The sequence below is a fragment of the Eriocheir sinensis genome, chromosome 14, assembly GCF_024679095.1.
Source record: "Eriocheir sinensis breed Jianghai 21 chromosome 14, ASM2467909v1, whole genome shotgun sequence".
NCBI classification, from domain to species: Eukaryota; Metazoa; Arthropoda; class Malacostraca; order Decapoda; family Varunidae; genus Eriocheir; species Eriocheir sinensis.
Genome location: NC_066522.1, coordinates 14400579 through 14406519, shown reverse-complemented (window position 1 = coordinate 14406519; position 5941 = coordinate 14400579). Strand labels below are relative to the sequence as shown.

The 5941-nt window shown below is 43.7% G+C and overlaps 1 long non-coding RNA gene across 1 annotated transcript; it reads left to right on the top strand.

The window, feature by feature from the left end:
* The first annotated feature begins 3585 nt into the window (after positions 1 to 3585).
* Positions 3586 to 5463, top strand: LOC126998530 (uncharacterized). The gene is made up of 2 exons (XR_007752916.1): positions 3586 to 5157; positions 5223 to 5463. It is a non-coding gene; the product is annotated as an uncharacterized LOC126998530 (long non-coding RNA).
* The last annotated feature ends 478 nt before the right edge of the window (positions 5464 to 5941 follow it).

Sequence of the window (5941 nt, the reverse complement as noted above, 5' to 3'; positions counted from 1 at the left end):
CTACTATACTTATTACTATAGCATCTGAGCGTGACCTAGTTTCTCTTTTCTACTTTTCTATATTTTTTTCCATTAGTTTTTATTCTTTCCGACTAGTAATCTCACAACTTCTCCTCCCGTTGCTTCACTCTCTATCTCCATCATCTAAGTGTGCTATCGTGTTCAGTGCCTTTTATTAATCTTCGTGGCATAGTGTTTCTTTTCTCTAATTTTCTTTATTTTTTTCTCCATTACTTTTTTTTATATTCTTTCTGGCTAGTTATGGTCCGACTGCTTCTTCCGTTGCTTCACTATCTATCTCATCTAAGTGTGCCATCGTGTTCAGTATCTTTAATTAATCTTTTTTGGCCAACGTTGCCAGATTGTCGTACTCAGCCGCTTATATTTCCCGACTTCCTACCCCAAAACTGTCTTCTGGGCTCCAATAACGAAACTCATTTATAGTTATCGTTAAAAGAGTTAGAGTCATGTTTTTTGGCAATAGTTAGGCGTCAGAAACCGGTAAATACTATGCTCTGAGCACGATAATCTGGCAACGGTGTTTCTTGCTCTCTCTCTCATTCTCTTCTGCCTTAAACGCCGGTCTCGTTCACAGTGGGTCGTCCTTATTAATGGGATACTGTACTAGAGTGACCGGGCGGCAGAGGGAGCGAGAGAAGGTGCGGAATATCGAAGTATGGACTCGTGTTCCTGTTCCTTTTCACTACCTGGTCTCAATTCCGCCTTAACTACCGGTCTTATCAGCAAATTGGAGAGATGAAATATAAAATGTGTCCTGGCGGCAGATGGAGCGAGAAAAGGTGCGGGATATCGAGGTATTAGTAGGTCATGTTCCTGCGCCTCCTTCTCACCCCTTGGTCTCAATTCCGCCTTAACTACCGGTCTTATCAGCAAATCGGAGAGATAAGATATATAAGTGTCCGGGTGGGAGTCGGAACTTGAGTGCAGAATATGAAGACAGCTCTGACACATCATGCTCACCCACCCTTCACGACCCTCCATATGCGTGACCAAAGCGGAGGTGCATGGTGTTGACCCCCCTTACCTTCCCCCTCTCCCCCCAAAAAATGTAGTGTATAGTGAGAGTTGACGTGACCTCCCGACCGCCCCCCTCCTGCACCGCCCCGCCTCCCCTCCAAGCGCCGTATTCTGAAGGGAGGTGCATAGTCAAGCTTTGGCATAGTTTGGTGTTGATCCCCCCCCCCCCCTTTCCTCCCGCCCCCGTATATAGGGTTGACCTTAACCCTTACCCCCCGGCGCTCCTCCCCTCCGTAACGCCGTGTATATAGTGTTGACCTTACCCCCCCATCCCCTGACCTCCCCCAGCCGCCCCTCCCCCCAAACACCGTGTATATTGTGTTGACCTTCCCCCTTTCCAGTCCCCCATAAATCTCCCGCCCACCCACCCCCCCCAGCCCCAGCCCCCCCACCCCCAGCGCTGTTCCGTGTTTTAACCAAAAACGTTTCGTGCGGGCGGGGTCTTTCGTCGTTTGACACAATTTAGCTGTCTTCGTTTACGTCCTCTTCTCACACAAGCAGTACTTGCCCGTGCCTCCTCGCTATCTCGTTATGGATACAAGGAAATGGTGGAGATGGCGTGAGGAGGAGGAGGAGCATTCAGAAACGGTGTTGATAGAATTTTCCCGTTTGTGTTACATTTGTTTTTCTTGCTCTTTTGTCCATTGTTATTGTTATGCTCGCCGTAGATAACATTAGGGGCGGTGCTATAAGACAGTTTCGCTTCTCACATCAACTCTATAAAGGTCAAAGAAGGAGTCAGTCGGGTTCTAATGGGTGTTTCTTTAGGCTCCTGCTATTGTGGAAGGGTCAGACTACCACCGGGGTCATAAAACTACTCCTGAAAATGCCCTCAACTCATACGAAAGCCTTGTCAAATATGTGAACTCGGGCGATGAAATGCTTGAGAATACGACCCTAGGAGTATTCAGTATGTTTGATATAATTTTCCCGTCTGTATTACATTTCCTATTCTTTCTCTTTTGTCTACACTGTTATTCTTTGTTATGCTCGTCGTTTGAACAGGTTTTATCAAGACACCTCAGGATTTAGATTTGCTATTTTTGTTTTGAGTTGATTTGAGTTTCCCGTCTATGTTGCAGTTGTTATTCTTCCTCATTCATATATTCCTCTTCTCTAATATTATCGTCATTGGAACAGGTTTTATAAAGACACATTTGGACATAAAATTTGATGTCCCTGTTCCGGTGTCTTATTTTCTTTATAGGAGCAGGATGTAGCGAGCATTCCTCTCTTCTTTGTTTTGTAGCGTTTAGTCTGTCTGCTACACCGTAAGAAAAAAAGAAGAATGATGCGGCTTGTTGCAGGAGGATGTCAGAATAACCAGAGTGAAGAAGTCTTTTAGTTGCTAGTTCAGTCGCTGGGTTTTTATTACGCCTGTTGGATACACGCTCTTGGGTACCCTCGGAGCAAAAAGCAATAAAAAACTAACCCTCACGCAGACCCTTAATTTGAACACGGAACATTTTGAGTTGCTTCTCCAGGTGAAAGTGTCGACAATTACACCTGTTGAATACAAGCTCCTGGACCCCCGCTTAGCCTAAATTCTAATCCTCGGAGTAAAACATTTATATTTTCGGAATCTTAATTTGGCGAGGAATTCACCGTGGCGCCGCGCGAGGCCAGCCGTCGCCGGCATGATATAATTTGTTTACCTCGAGGGCGTGCCGGCGGCGGGCAGGCGTTGGGTGACCACCAAAAATAACACCACAGCAGCCTCTACTTCCCGCTGATTGATTGGAAAACAACATCCACGAAGGTGTTGGCCTCTCAAGGTGAAGGGAAGGTGAAAGGTCGTCGTCCTCTCATGGATATGGATATTTGAAGCACAGGAAGGAGAGAGTGCCATTGTCCTCTTTTTGACACGGGTATTTGAAGCACAAGCATGAGAGAACGTCATCGTCCCCTTGATATGGGTATTTGAACCACAGGAAGGAGATAACGTCATTACCTATCCTCTTTTTGGTATGGGTATTTAAAGCACAGGAATGAGAAGGTGGACTAAAAAGTATAGAAATTGAGTGGGTCGAAGAATGTATATAAACCATTGCCTTTGGAATACTTAAAGTTGAGAGAAAATGAAAGGAGGGTCTCAACTACTTTTCATATACATTTGAGGCTCAGTGACAGAAAGAAAAGTGGAAAGTAATATGGATGGTAAGGACCGATGAATTTATATAAGCCAGTGGATGCTCGGGACGCTCACAATTTAAAATCGAGGTGAAGAGTGACGCTCATGCTCTTTTAAAAATTAACATATGAAGTAGAGAGGAGCGGGAAAGGTGGAAAGTAAGGAGAGAGAGAGAGAGAGAGAGAGAGAGAGAGAGAGAGAGAGAGAGAGAGAATAAAAAAAAAAACAGGTGAAAAGTACGCAAGAATACACAAACTGACCAATACAAATGACAGTCGCCACCCTCAGTGGGCAAGGTGAAGGTGACCGGAGGCGTGATTGCTTAAACGGCGGCGGATGACTTTCGGGCCGCCCCACCTGCATGATTATCTTTGTACCTAGGTGGGTCACGGGGAGTAATTACCTGGGCGAGACAACCAGACAGGCCAGGATAGGTAAACATGTGGTGAAGGCAACCGGATGTATATGCACGGAGCCAAACACACACACACACACACACACACACACACACACACACACACACACACACACACACACACACACACACACACACACACACACACACACACACACACACACACACACACACACACACACACACACGGACATACACACCCACATATATAACGTATCCACAAACAGTCCTAAATTACACACACACACACACACACACACACACACACACACACACACACACACACACACACACACACACACACGGATTATGTCCAGCTAAAATATTCGCTGTCACGCGGAGCAAACAAGGCAAAACAATTGTAAGAAAAAAAAGCAAGGGAAGAAAAATGAGTCCTGCTTGACACTGCACAGAGGCCGCTGACAGTACGCGAGTGAAATAAAGCAGGGCTGTTGATGGCCTGGCGACTCGTGACAGCAATGTGGCAGTTATGACGTGTTAGGAGGAGGAGGAGGCTTATAGAAGGCAGAGGTGGAGCACGATTTTTTTCTTTCTCTTTTACGGTACAGGAGACATTTCAAGGGCAAAACAACACTCAAGATAATGCCCCCGACACGCGACTCTATAAAAATAAAAAGAGGGGAAAAAGAGGAAGAAGCTGACATACACTGCTTAAGATTTAGTTCGGAAATCATCGCAGTGACCATGAAAAAGATTATCGGCACCCGTGATTTGCAGATAAGTAATAAGAAAAAGATTCTAAGATGTACCACAAGGACGAAGGAAACAGGACAAGGCACTAAACTGAAAGCAGAGTCCATTTATAACACTAAATCCTATTATCTCTGACACGGAAGGCACGACAAAACTCCCACAACTTATATCTACTAAACGGGACTAATTCCTTCATAGTGAACGCCCTGACCATAACAAATAGCGGCTTAGCAATAGCTTGAGATAAACACAACCTTGGCAAGCTTGTGTCGCCTCGGGAACCCACGCGCCAGGGACATGAGGAAGTGGCAAGCGTGTGACGGGGCGAGGTGTAACGGGATGACTGTCACCTCAAAACACACACCATTGCGCCCGCCGGTGGAGCGTGAGTCACGGCCGCATAAGGTAGAGAGGTAGGCGGTGGTGTGTGTCCTCCACTTCGCACACGCCACTTGATTCAGGGGAAAAAAATGATAAGGAACTGCTCTGTTAGATTTAATGAGCTGTGAAAAAAGTAAGGGAAAAAATAATAAGAAATTGCTTTGGAAAAATTAATGTGCTATGAAAGAAATCGGGAAAAATATTAAGAAACTGCTCTGGAAAATTTAATGAGCTATGAATTTATGACAAAAAATCAGGAAAAAATATTAAGAAATTGCTCTGGAAAAATTTATGTGCTATGAAAGAAATCGGGAAAAATATTAAGAAACTGCTCTGGAAAATTTAATGAGGTACGAATTTATGACAAAAAATCAGGAAAAAATATTAAGAAACTGCTCTGGAAAATTTAATGAGGTACGAATTTATGACAAAAAATCAGGAAAAAATATTAAGAAACTGCTCTGGAAAATTTAATGAGGTACGAATTTATGACAAAAAAATCAGGAAAAAATATTAAGAAACTGCTCTGGAAAATTTAATGAGGTACGAATTTATGACAAAAAATCAGGAAAAAATAATAAGAAACTGCTCTGTAACAATAAACGAAGTATGTAAAAAAATCAGGGGAAAAAATGGCCAGAAACTGCTCTGAAAAATCGAATGAACCATGAAAAATAAATAAAGACCTGATAGATATTCTTTCTTTTAACAGCAGGGCAATTTGTGTGTCCTTCATTTCGCACACACCACTTGAATGAGGAAAAAAACCAATAACAAACTGCCTGAAAAAATATATATATACTTCCGGGAAATTGAATGAAGTATGAAAACTATATAATAAAGAACCTGTAAATGATCTTTCCTTTGACAACAGTTCAATTTTTATACCTCAAGGTTCTCAGGTTACTTTTCTGGACAGTATTTTTCCCTCCTGCTATGCGTGCGTACAAATAGGAACGGTGCGTACGAACTGGCGAGCACACCTTCACATTGTACTTTCCCCTCCTGATATTTGTTCGTACTATTAGGAACGGCGCGTACAAACTGGCGAGTACATCTTCAGACTACTATTCTCCTGATATGCGTGCGTACAAATAGGAACGGTGCGTACGAACTGGCGAGCACACCTTCACATTGTACTTTCCTCTCTTGATATGCGTTCGTACTAACTGAAACGGCGCGTACAAACTGGCGAGTACATCTTCAGACTATTATTCTCCTGATATGCGTGCGTACAAATAGGAACGGTGCGTACGAACTGG